The sequence below is a fragment of the Balaenoptera physalus genome, assembly GCF_965194825.1.
Source record: "Balaenoptera physalus genome assembly, chromosome: 1".
Taxonomy (NCBI): domain Eukaryota; kingdom Metazoa; phylum Chordata; class Mammalia; order Artiodactyla; family Balaenopteridae; genus Balaenoptera; species Balaenoptera physalus.
The window spans coordinates 159483837-159496998 of NC_138882.1; the positions used below are offsets into that span (position 1 = coordinate 159483837).

Sequence of the window (13162 nt, forward strand, 5' to 3'; positions counted from 1 at the left end):
AAAATGAAAAATATACTCAACTTCTCTTATAAAAAAGAGAAAAAATACTCAACTTCACTTATAAAAAAGAGAAATGCAAATTAAAACTACACTGAGATACCATTTTTCACCATTTAGATAGGTAGAAATTTACAAACTTGACAACATCCTGTTGACAAACCTGTGGGGAAACAGACACCCTCATATGTTGCTGGAGGGAGCACAGTTGGAAACAAACTATAGAATTTGGCTGTATTTAGCAAAACTACATGTGAATTTAGACTTTGACTCAACAATTCACTTCTGAGAATTTATCCCAAAATACACACTTAGAAATATGAAAAGACATATGCACAAAGCTATGAGTTCAGTATTATCCGTAATAGCAAAATTCTGTAAACAACTGAAATTCCCACCTATAGGGACTGACTGAATAAACTATAGTATGTCCACACAATGGAGTACTGTGCAGCCGCAAAAGAATGAGGGAGATCTCTATAAACTGATGTTGCTTGATTTCCAGGGTGTATTATTAAGTGAAATAAGTAACGTGTATGTTACCTTTTGTTAAAGGAAATAAAATGTGTGATAATAATGATGATAATGTTTTTTTTTTTTCTTCAAAAAGAAACACGTAAAGATAAACCAGAAACTAATGAACACAGGGGAACACAGGGTGGAGGGGATGGGGTGGAGAGGATAAGGCCAAAAGTGACACTTCTCTTGAGTTTATTTATTTATTTTTATATTTATTTTATTTAGTTTTTTAAATTTTAGGCCGCATTGGGTCTTCATTGATGCATGTGGGCTTTCTCTAGTTGCGGCGAGCGGGGGCTACTCTTATTGTGTTGCGCAGGCTTCTCATTGCGGTGGCTTCTCTTTGTTGCAGAGCACAGGCTCTAGGCGCATGGGCTTCAGTAGTTGCAGCACGCAGTCTCAGTAGTTGTGGCGCATGGGCTCAGTAGTTGTGGTGCATGGGCTCAGTAGTTGTGGTGCTCAGGTTTAGTTGCTCCATGGCATGTGGGATTTTCCTGGACCAGGGATGGAACCCGTGTCCCCTGCATTGGTAGGTGGATTCTTAACCACTGTGCCACCAGGGAAGTCCACTTCATAATTTTAAAATAGAAAAAATAGAAAGGTTTTTAAAACGAGGGACTTTTTTTTTTTTTTTAGGTTTTTTTTTTTGCCGCGCCGTGCAGCATGCGGGATCTTAGTTCCCCGATCAGGGATCAAACCTGTGCCCCCTGCATTGAGAGAGTGCGGAGTCTTAACCACTAGACCACCAGGGAAGTCCCAGTGAGGCACTTTTTAAACTCCAGGAAAATAAAAAGTTATACATGGTAAGAAAGGTAATCATAGAACTCTACTTGGCTTGGCTCAAACAATATTGAATGTTGAAATACAATCACATGGGGATGATGGGCATGGGGAAGAAGGGGCGTGAGGGAGAAAACATCCTCATCTCACTTGATGGTAAGTGTCAGAAACAAGGCAAAACACCTAAAATGTAGTTGCTTGTGCTAAACCGCACATCACCAGACTGAGGCTTAATTACAGTTTTGGTTCTCCCAGAAATGGAATCTTAAACCAGTCAATCAGGAATTGCCTGGTCAGTACTAGTAAGGTCATCTGCCTGATAGACCCCTGCCCTCCCCTAAAGGAAAGGAACTTTGTCACGACCAACCCGACTTTTGGCAGAGTACAACTTCCTTGTTCCTGCTCCCTTCTGCTTATAAAAGTCTTTCATCTTGTACAGCTCCTCCGAGCTCCTTTCTCTCTGCTACATTGGACAGTGCCCAGTTCATGAATCATTGAATAAAGCCAATAAGATCATTAAAATTTGCTCAGTTGAATTTTGTTTTTTTAATATAAATCAAGAAATAATGTTTAAAATTAGTGACTTAACCAACGAGGACCTACTGTATAGCACACAGGACTATGCTCATTATTTTTTAATAACCTATAAGGGAAAAGAATCTGAAAAAGAATATATATATATGTATATATGTATGTAACTGAATCACTGTGCTGTACATCTGAAGCTAACACAACATTGTAAATCAAGTATAAGTCAATAAAAAATTTTTTTAAATTTTTTAAAAATAAAAAATAAATAAAATTAGTGACTTAGGCAACAGTATAGTCTGTTATTCTGAAACACAGGCCATATCCAGTAGAAGAAACAGCTGAGAGTTAACAGCGGTTGCTTCTGATGACAGAAATGGGGTGTGAGGTGGGATGTAGAGAAAAAGTGAGTAATAGTTTGTTTGTTTGTTTTTAAATGCTATTTAGCAGTATCTGCCTTCTGCTTTGAATACTGCCTGTGGTGAGGAGATAACTTGCTGGTTCTGGAGATCTTGATAGTGCCTATTAAGGGACAAGCCAAGGCGTTATAGTTTAGGACTCCTGAGAAGAAATTCAGCTCCCATTCAGCACTGCCCCTTCCCTTACACCACTCTCTTCCACTGCTTGAATTATGATTACAGTATTTATGTTTTTCCAGGCACATGAATAATTTCCCCTAGATTGTGTACTCTTCTTTAAAAATTTTATTGAAGTATAGTTGATTTACAATGTTGTGTTAATTTCTGCTATACAGCAAAGTGATTCAGTTACACATATATATTCTTTTTCATATTCTTTTCCATTATGGTTTATCAAAGGATATTGAATATAGTTCCCTGTGCTATAGAGTAGGACCTTTTTGTTTATTAGATTGTGTACTCCTTGAAGACAACTCAGTTTGATTTGTCTGCCTCCTTCCTTCTTCGATTTTCCATTCTTTTTTCTTGCCTACCATCTCTCTCCCTCCCTCCCTCTATCTCTCTCTCTCTCTGCCTCTCTTTCTCTTTTCATAGCAGCCCTGCCTGTCTGTCTGTCTATCTATCTGTCTGTCTATCTATCTATCTGTCTGTCTGTCTATCTATCTATCTATCTATCTATCTATCTATCTATCTATCTATCTATCATCTTTGGCCCTCACGAGATGATTATTCTCCTGGGTTCATGACATTATCATCAGTGGTCTATGGAAGGCTCCTCTTGCTATTCATTCATTTATCTATTTATCATTAATTATTTCTTTATTTTATTCTCATTCACCTTCTTTTCCCAGGCAAATATCCCACTATGTTTAATATATATCTTCTTGTTTTTTGTTCTTATAAAATGGGTATTGTGTGCATGTATTATTTACGTGCAAGGATTTTAAAAGTTATATTAATATTATTGTATCGTGCATCTCATTTTTATCACTAAACATTCTATTTTTGATGCAATGTGACATCTAATACATTATTTCCAACTGTTGCATAACAGTACATTTTACCCATTTTACCTGCTGTTCTCCCAGTGATGGATGTCAGGTTGTCTCCAAGGATGCTGCAGACAATGCTCCATAAAATAAAATAAGGCCTTTATTTCACATCATACAGAAAAAAAATCTAGATAATTAGGGATTCAATTGTAAAAACGTTAAAACTTTCAGAAGAAAATACGACTATATTTTTATAACGTTAGGGTAGGGAAAGATTTCTTAAAATCTAGAAAACTATAAAGTGAAAATTCATGAATTGAATATATTAAAACTTCTGTATGATAATAAACAAATAAAAAAACAACTGACAGACTACAGGAAATAACTTGCAATACATATAAACTGTCAAAGGTTTAGTTTCCTCAATATAAAGAGTAAGAACCCCTACAAATCAATAAGCAAAAGATAAAAAACAAGTTAAAAATGGATAAAAGACCAGAACAGGCAGTTCCGGGAATGGGAAACTGGAATTACCAATAAACATGAGAAGATACTCACATGTATTTCTCTCTATGTATTTTTAAAAGATTACTTGTTACCTAAGTCTCTGAGTGTTAAAACACATCTTCTGGGTTGAATTATTATCATTCTAAGTACATGATTGATCAAAGCAAGATAAGAATTTTCAACCTAAAAAGTAAAAAGTAAAGTAAAAAACAAAGTAAAAATTTACTAAAAAGTAAAAATTTATTGGAAATACATCTAATGAGATGAACAAACTTTTATTTTTCAGTTGGTATACATAAAGTGAGACAGAGTTTGTTGCCAATTCTATTCTTATTTTTGTTTTCACAAGTAAAAGATCTAAGAAACCTTAAAATAAATAAATAGATTGGAGTTGGAGAGAGTTTTTTATAGTAATGTCACTATATGTCCCTTTGTTGGATGTCCTAGGCATTGTGGTATACTCAAACAATGGAATACTGTGCAGAAAATAAAATGGATGTACTGGAACTAGGTTTACAGATACCAACACAAATAAATCTTGAAAATGTAATGTTGAATTAAAAAAAAAAGGAAGTTAGGGACTTCCCTGATGGTCCAGTGGGTTAGACTCCGCGCTCCCAATGCAGGGGGCCTGGGTTCAATTCCTGGCCAGGGAACTATATCCCGCATGCATCCAGCAACTAAGAGTCTGCATGCCACAACTAAGAAGTGCACATGCCACATCTAAGATGTGCGCATGCCACAACTAAGAAGTCCACATGCCACAACTCTGAGCCCGCATGCTGCAACTAAAAAAAAAAAATCCTGCATGCCACAACTAAAAAAAAAAAAAATCCCGCATGCCGCAACGAAGATCTCGCGAGCTGCAACTTAGACCCAGTGCAGCCAAAATAAATAAATAAATATCTTTCTTAAAAAAGGAAGTTACAGGGAATTCCCTGGCGGTCCAGTGGTTAGGACTCTGCACTTTCACTGCTGAGGGCCCAGGTTCAATCATTGGTCAGGGAGCTAGGGGAGCTAGGATCCCCAGAAGCCCCACTGTGTGACCAAAAAAAGGAAGTTACCAAAGGATGGATGAAGTAAGATATTTATATTAAATATATATTTCTTTAATTAATTAATTATTTTAATGATTTGTTTATTTATTAATTATATTAATAATTATATTAAATTTAAAAAACACATAACTTGGGACTTCCCTGGTGGTGCAGTGGTTAAGACTCCGTGCTCCCAATGCAGGGGGCCTGGGTTCGATCCCTGGTCAGGGAACTAGATCCCACGTGCATGCTGCAACTAGGGAGCCGGTGAGCCGTAACTAAGGAGCCCCCTTGCTGCAACTAAGACCCAGTGCAACCAAATAAATAAATAAAATAAAATAAGTATTAAAAAAAGACATGAAAAACACATGACTGACCTTGTTGGTGGATGGAGGACACACCAACTTCAGCGGAGTAGGTATCAATGGATAGAGGGGGAGTAAATGGGATTGGGGGAACAAATGTAGGCTTCAAATGTGTATATAAGGTTTTGGTTTTTGTTTTGTTTTTATAAGAGAACATCCACACTTTTATTTATTTACTTTTTAATAAATTTAAATTCTTGAGGGATACAGCATCACACAGATTCTGTGTTCAATGGCCTTAGCAGGAAAGTTGCTTCAGAATTCGGCAGGAACCATGCCATTGTTTCCATGGGCATGAATTACCTTTTCCCAGTTACTCTCTTTGGTTTGGTTTGCCACCAGGAGTCACTGTGCTGTCTCTGCTTTGTACACATATGGACATCTCTTGCTTAGATAGAATTCGGTTTCACCCCAAGCATAAACACCTTCAGTTCTCAGAAGAGCTGTGTGCTCCCTCTGCTTCCAGAGACCCTGCTTAGAGCCAGCAAAAATGGCCTTGCACCAGAGTCTTCCAGACATATTCATCATTTTAAAGTCCTCTTCCCAGCAGGCCTCCACAGGCTCCAAAACGGAGGAAAGGGAGCTATGTTAACTTTTGTTTACTTTTCAAACATATCTAAAGCACATCTGAAAAAATGTTCATATCTATTAAATCTGAGTATCAGGTGTGTTTTTGTCCTCTACACTTTTCTGTGGAGTTAGAAATAGTTCATGATGAACTTTTAAAGTAATAAAGAATGAGGAGTGAGGAAGTAGAGACCAGGGGAAAAACTAAGAACTCTGTTTTACTATAGAAGTTATTTCACCTAAATGTATCCTGAAATCTCTGCTGTTTGAATCAATTTCAAAGCACTGTTTAGATAATTACAAAAGTCATTTAAAACATCTAGTATGAAAATTAATTAATTCAAAATGGTACCAGTTGATGCAAATGCATCCACAGTAAAGACTACTAAGCTTCAAGGTGAAACTCAGTGGAAACTAATTGTTTAGAATGAAAGTTTCATTTGTTCTCTTGTGGCTGTAGGAAAGTTTGTTTTTAATAAAGAGATTTCTGTCCGAATTTTTCTCTGAAACAAAAATACCCAGTGAAGTTTTTTCTTTGTTGTGGTTGATCACTATATTCCAAAAGGAGACTGCAGTTGGAGGGTGATGTAGGTCTAGTAAGTTCACCCTCCCCCGCTGCCCCTTCCTGTCCTCCCCTCCACCGTCTTACCCTCTCCCTTTCTTTTTCAGCTGGGAGTTGATGGAGGCTACCTGGCCTGCAGGGATGAACCAGCGGGGAGGAAAGATAGCTGGTGCCCTGGAGGGGGACGGTCTTTGATGGGAGGAGGGCAGAGGAAGGGGCCCTCTGCTGGGCGCTGTTAGGTTGGGGCGTGGGAAGATAAGGAAGTAGCTTCTGCTTTCTCAGCAACTTCTGTAGTGGGGTTATCTGCTGAACTTGAGAGCTGGGGAGGAGGTGTGGGATGGTTTCGGTGAGAGAAGAAGGTATATAGTGAGCGCCTCGAGAGTGGGAAGCAGAGCCAACTAGAGACATGTCGAGTAATATCCGGACCTTCATCAGAGGCCTGGCTCAGTGGTCTGATTTTTCCAGCAGTTCAGCTGCTACAGGGCAGATGCTGAAAAGGTAGAGGTATATAAGGGCCAGAGGGGTGGGAGGAGGAGGAACTGCTGGTGAGGGATAGGATGGAGGGCCAGCTCCACAGAGATCCTCACTGTGGTGATTACTACTGCACCCTCTCCCTCCCCTCCTCCTCCTGCCACCTTGGAGTCAGAGTCTGGATCCTTCCTCTTACCTCACTTGACCTCCATCCTCCTCCCCTCCCGCTCCCCAACTTCCTTCATCTGTCCTTTAATTTCTCTCTCCAGGCTCTTCACTCTCTCCATCTGTACTGGCTCCTTCCCAAGGTGTTTAAGCATGTTTAACACTCTCCTAATATTAACAAAAGGGGCAGAGGGAGGCTGCCATTAATCCCACACCCCTTCCAGCTACCGGCTCTATTTGGCTTTACAGGCCCAATGTCTCAGAAGCGTTGCCTGAGTTCTCTACCTCCCGTGGCCTCCCTCATCAGCTCCCTGCAGTTGGGCTTCCATCACCCCCCACCCCCGTGGTCACCAGCAACTGCCTTGTTGTTGCATCCAATGGACTTTTCTGTCCCCACCTCACTTGATCACTCATTTGACAGAGCTAACCACTCCCTTCTTGAAACTTATATTCTGCCCTTGATTTCTTTTTTCTTTTTTTTGGCTGTGTCGGGTCTTAGTTGCGGCCTCAAGGGGGTCTTCCTTGAGGCGTGTGGGATCTTTCGTTGTGGCGTGGGCTCTTCGTTGTGGTGCAGGCTTCTCTAGTTGTGGTGCACTGCCCTTGATTTCTGTGCTGTCCACACTGCTGCTTTTCCTCTGGCCTTCCTAATTTCACTGTTCCTTCTGCCGCGCCTCCCTTAGGCCACTGTTCTCTAGGGACCTATCCTAGACTTTTTTTCCTCTCCTCACTTTCCACTCTTTCTCCTTGAGCAATCCTGGCAATCCCCTGGTCCAGGCTGCCTTTTATTTCTCTCTGGCTTTACTGTTCAGTCCTAAATCATCCCCCAAACATCTTGCCCTCCAGTCTCCTTACTTTAGCCAGAATGGGTGTCCAGTGGTTCTCAACTTAGCCTGCATCAGAATCATGTGGAGGATTGTTAACATGCAGGTATCTGGGTCCCACCTGGAGTTTCTGATTCAGTAGGTCTGAGGTGCGGCCCAGTCATTTGCATTTCTAACGAGTACCCAGGTATATTAGGTATATTTTCTAGGGTACCATGACAAAGCGTCACAAACTGGGTGGCTTAAGAGAACTTTATTGTCTGACAGCTCTGGGGGCCTCATTTAAACTAATTACATCTGCAGTGACTTTATTTCCAAACGAAGTCACATTCTGAGTAATGGGGGTTAGCATTTCAACATATGAATTTGGAGGAGGGGGGACACAATTCAACTCATAATACTGATAACACCAGGTGATGCTGATGCTGCTTCAAAACACTAATCTGATCATATTATTCTTTAAAGCTTTTCAGAGGTTTCCCATTGTTCTCAAGGTAAATCCAAAGTCTTAGTTTGGCACTGAAGACCCAATCTCGTCCTGTCATTTAGCCACTTGTCCTTTTACCTCTCAGGCTCACACTGCTCATGGTGCCTCTCTGCCTAGACCCCCCTCACCACGCTACTTCTATGGATCCTTTATTGCTCAGCCTATGTGTCACTGAAATTGTCATCAGTGCTCATCACACATACCTGTCTCTTAGGGCCTAGCACAGGGTTTGACACAGTGTTCCATACATTTTTGTTGCATCAATGTATGAAAACAATTATTTTCAAGCCTCTTTAAAAAAATTCAATTTTAATTTTTTTAATTCAAGAGAAATTTTAATTTGGAGTATTATAAAACAAAATCATAAAATAGGTAAGCAACAAGGATATACTGTATAGCACAGGAAATTATAGCCATTATCTATAATCTATAATGGAGTATAATTTGCAAAAATACTGAATCACTATGCTGTACACCTGAAACTAACATAATATTGTAAATCAAATGTACTTCAGTAAACAAACAAACATGCATTCAGGCGCGGAGCTGGACGGGCGCAGCTGGCAGGTCGGACGCGGAGAGGGGTGCAGCTGGATTCCCGCCCCCTTCCCCCTCCGCCGCGAGCCCCAACCCCTCCGCCGGCCAGTCCCACCCAACTGAACTATCCTCTGCGGGCGCGAGCCCGGGACGGCTCGGGGCGCCCCCAGCAGAAGCCCCACCATGGGCAGTCAGAGCTCCAAGGCTCTCGGGGGCTGCGTGACCACTGAGGAGGCAGCAGGCGCCTCCCCGCTAAGGTCAACAGACAGGAGAACGGCCACGTGAAAAGCAATGAAAACTTCTCCCCCAAAGGTGAAGGGGAGTCGCCCCCCTGAACGGAACAGAGGAGGCAGCCGGGGCCCCTGGCGATGCCATCAAGCCAGCACCCCCTAGCCAGGGCGCTGAGGTCAAGGGGGAGCGTCCCCCCTCTAACCCCCGCCAAGGAGACCTCCAAGAAGAAGAAATTCTCTTTGAAGAAGCCTTTCAAATTGAGTGGCCTGTCCTTCAAGAGAAATCGGAAGGAGGGAGGGGGTGACTCGTCTGCCTTCTCACCCACAGAGGAAGGGCAGGAGCAGGGAGAGGTCGGTGCCTGCAGCAAGGGAGGCACTGCCCAGGAAGGGAAGGCTGCCGCCACCAGACAGCCAGGAGCCCCAGGCCAAAGGGGCAGAGGTTGGTGCTGCTTCCAAGGGAGGAGACACCGAAGAGGCAGGGCCCCAGGCGCAGAGCATCCACCCCCTGGGGGCCCTACACCAGCGAGCGAGCAGAATGAGTAGCTGGGTGGGGGCAGGTGGGTGATCTCTAAACTGCAAAAACTGTGCTGTCCTTGTGAGGTCACTGCCTCGACCTGGTGCCCTGGCTGCCTTCCTGTGCCCAGAAGGGAAGGAGCGGTTGCCCCCGAGCCACGTTCACTCTCCTCCTCTCCCTCTTGTTAATTCTCCCATTGTTGCAGCACAAATAGAAATGAAGTTTTCCCTCTCCTTAGAACAAGGAAAATAAAGGGAACAGTGAACAGGCTGTAGAAGAAATATAACCTGGCCTGAAAGAGTTAATCACTCCTAGTTGTTTTTTTAAACTGTTACTAACCTGTAGTGTCTGTACCTAGATTTGTACTTCACAAAGCTAAACTATTACTACCTTTTAAAAAAATTAATATTTATTTATTTATTTTTGGCTGTGTTGGGTCTTCATTGCTGTGCGAGGGCTTTCTCTAGTTGCGGCGAGTGAGGGCCACTCTTCATCGCGGTGCGCGGGCCTCTCACTATCGCGGTCTCTCTTGTTGCGGAGCACAGGCTCCAGACGCGCAGGCTCAGTAGCTGTGGCTCACGGGCCTAGTTGCTCCGCGGCATGTGGAATCTTCCCAGACCAGGGCTGGAACCCGTGTCCCCTGCATTGGCAGGCAGATTCTCAACCGCTGCGCCACCAGGGAAGCCCTATTACTCCTTTTTTCAAAAAAATAAATTTATTTATGGCTGCATTGGGTCTTCGTTGCTGTGCACAGGCTTTCTCTAGTTGAGATGAGTGGGGGCTACTCTACTTTGCCTTGTGCAGGCTTTACATCGTGGTTGCTTCCCTTGTTGTGGAGCATGAGCTCTAGGCGCGCGAGCTCAGTAGCTGTGGCACGTGGGCTCAGTAGTTGTGGCTTGCAGGCTCTAGAGTGTAGGCTCAGTAGTTGTGGCACACTGGCTGAGTTGCTCCTCGGCATCTGGGATCTTCCCGGGGCCAGGGCTCGAACCCGTGTCCCCTGCATTGGCAGGTGGATTCTTAACCACTGTGCCACCAGGGACATCCCGAACCTATGACTCTTTAACACTATGTGAATTACATCCTGCACTGCCTTGTAGCAAATCACCCCCTGTAGCATTTGCACTTCAGAAAAAAGCTCGCAGGCCAACAGCCCAGAGACAAACCGACCCAATTACCGGGCTGCCTGATAACAGCAGTGACTGTTTTGAAATAACGCAGGAAGAAGAAGAATGCAAGACCTTCACTACTTTGATCCTTATCATATATCCCAGACTGCGAGCCCCACGTATAAAATCTTTTCCGATTCCCGAAGGAGATGGGGGCACAGTTCTTCAGGCGCTAGCCTGCTGTGTCTTCCCTTCTGCCTGGCAGAAAAATGAAGCCATCTCTCTCTTCCTCCAAAATCTCTGTCTCCGTATTTCTGTTCGGCATTGGTGCACAGGGAAGCTGATATTGCGGCAACACCATCATCCATCTGCTCTTCCTCTTAAGGCCAGTTGAAGATGGTCCCTTGCAGTTTCCCAAGTTAGGTTAGTGATGTGAAATTCTCCTGCCCCTGGCCCTACCTCCTTCCCTGTCCCCAGCCGCGCAGAAGGCAGTTTGCTGGTTGTCTTCCCCAATTCTTCTCCAAGTAGGTTATGTTTACTCCCCAAATCCCTGAGCCAGAGGTGGGGTTGCCTACACTCCCAAACCCTGAGTGTCCACCTTGCCCTGTTGTTTGTAGTCTCTTGTGCTGTGCCTACAGTGGCACCTGGGCGGGGGAGGACACTGCCCTCGTCTAGGTTTTTCTAAATGTCTCACTCAAGTTGCAACCTCCAGCTTGTGAATCAACTGTGTTTCTTTTTTGACTTGTAAGCAAGTATTAAGCTTTGGGGTTGGGGGGAGGTCTGTAATGTGAAACAACTTCTTGTCTTCCCTCCCCCCACATTGTTGTAAATAACTTTTAACGGCCAAACCCCAGCTTTGCACTTTTTTTTTTTCTCTAACTGCTAAGACCATTTTCTTCCCCCTGGTCTTACTGTAACATTTGGAAAAGGAATAAATGTCGTCCCTTAAAAAAAAAAAATAAATAAATAAAACAGACTTTCTGGGACTTCCCTGGTGGCACAGTGGTTAAGAATCCGCCTGCCAATGCAGGGGACACGGGTTCGAGCCCTGGTCCCGGAAGATCCCACAGGCCACGGAGCAACAAAGCCCGTGCGCCACAACTACTGAGCCTGCGCTCTAGAGCCCGCGTGCCGCAACAACTAAAGCCCGCACGCCTACAGCCCGTGCTCCGCAACAAAAGAAGCCACCGCAATGAGAAGCCCGCGCACCGCGATGAAGAGCAGCCCCCGCTCGCGGCAACTAGAGAAAGCTCACGTGCAGCAACAAAGAGCCAACACAGCCAAAAAATAAATAAATAAATATATAAATAAAACTTAAAAGAAAAAAAAAGAAGACTAAAAAAATAAAGGGAAATCTGCCCCAACCTGTGAAATTATCTTAAAAACAAAACAAAACAAAACAAAAACAAACAAAAAAACAGACTTTCTGGTCGGACTCGGCGACTATATGCCTATCTGGCTTCTGCTCCGCCCCCTGGTGGTGGCTCTAGACCGAGCAGGAAAACTAATAAACGAAGGCATTTGCCGAAGCGCGAGGTTGGTGACCGGGCTTCATTTACATACCCACAATGCATTGCATTCAGGGTCTTGCCTACTTTCAAAAGGCTAGATTCTTGTATTTCTTTTGACTCCCGCCCCCGCTCGAAATCAGGATATTTTCAGAGAATTGTCTGAAATAATGGCAGAACTCACTCGTTGTTTGCGGGTAAATAGTTACCATTGGTGTCTTGGGACTTACCGTTAGCCGAGGCCTGTGTGAGAGGCTATGACGCCATACTCTGGTTTCTCTTCAGAACGCATAAATCTTTCGCCTTTTACTAAAGATTTCCGTGGAGAGAAACAATTCTGAGTTTCTCGTCAATTTTTTGAGGCCTTGTTTTCACAAGGCTAATAACTTTGTACAAAAAGTAAAAGAATGTTTTGTTCTTCTGTGGGTTTGGCGGTAGCGTTCCCCGTTCTGGAAAGAGGAGTGGTAGAGCGGTTCTGGTTTGGTTGCAGGTCGTGTTTGTGTCGGTGTGTTTGTTCTTGTCCAGCGATTATTTTCGGTGCGATTGTTTTCGGTGTGTGGTGTGTCGTGTTTTTCCCCTTGATGGTTGTTTTGTTGGTGTTTTCGCGGTGAGGCGCGTGATGTCCGTGTGGTTTCAGACCCTGGGCAAGCACCTGGAGTCCCATCGGTTGGCGGCGCGAGACCAGTGAAGTACAGTGGCGAGCCGTGCTTGCGGTTTCTGGCTGTTATTCGTAAGCAGCTGGACTCCTCTGTGGGAGCAAGGTGTGGTGTTCCGTTCCTGTGAGGTTGTCTTCGGACAGCGGGTCTGGTGTGGACGGTGAAGCTGGTGCTCGCGGAGTCGTGTGGTAGCGTGGGGCGGTGATATTGACCCTGGTTAGAGGAAGGCGGCACCCGTGGGTGGGAGGAGGAGACGCGAGACAAGCGCCCACCGTTTCCTTAGCGCGAGCGGCCCCACGGTTTTCAGAAATGCATGTACTCACGGAGCTGCAGAACGCACTTTGTTCCTAGGGCTTCGGGTTTATGTTTGCACGTTGAAGACCACCACGCCTGA

General features: G+C 44.0%; 2 pseudogenes across 2 annotated transcripts in view; one reads left to right on the plus strand and one right to left on the minus strand.

Annotated features, from left to right (window-relative positions):
• Positions 1 to 2784: 2784 nt before the first annotated feature.
• LOC309658001 (large ribosomal subunit protein eL33 pseudogene) lies at positions 2785 to 9256 on the minus strand (annotated as a pseudogene). Its single transcript has one exon. The product of its transcript is annotated as a large ribosomal subunit protein eL33 pseudogene (transcript).
• LOC309657968 (MARCKS-related protein pseudogene) overlaps positions 8938 to 13162 on the plus strand; it is a 43699-nt pseudogene continuing 39474 nt past the window's right edge. Inside the window, exon 1 of the transcript XR_014268808.1 lies at positions 8938 to 12573. The product of XR_014268808.1 is annotated as an MARCKS-related protein pseudogene (transcript). The remainder of the gene's footprint in view (positions 12574 to 13162) is intronic.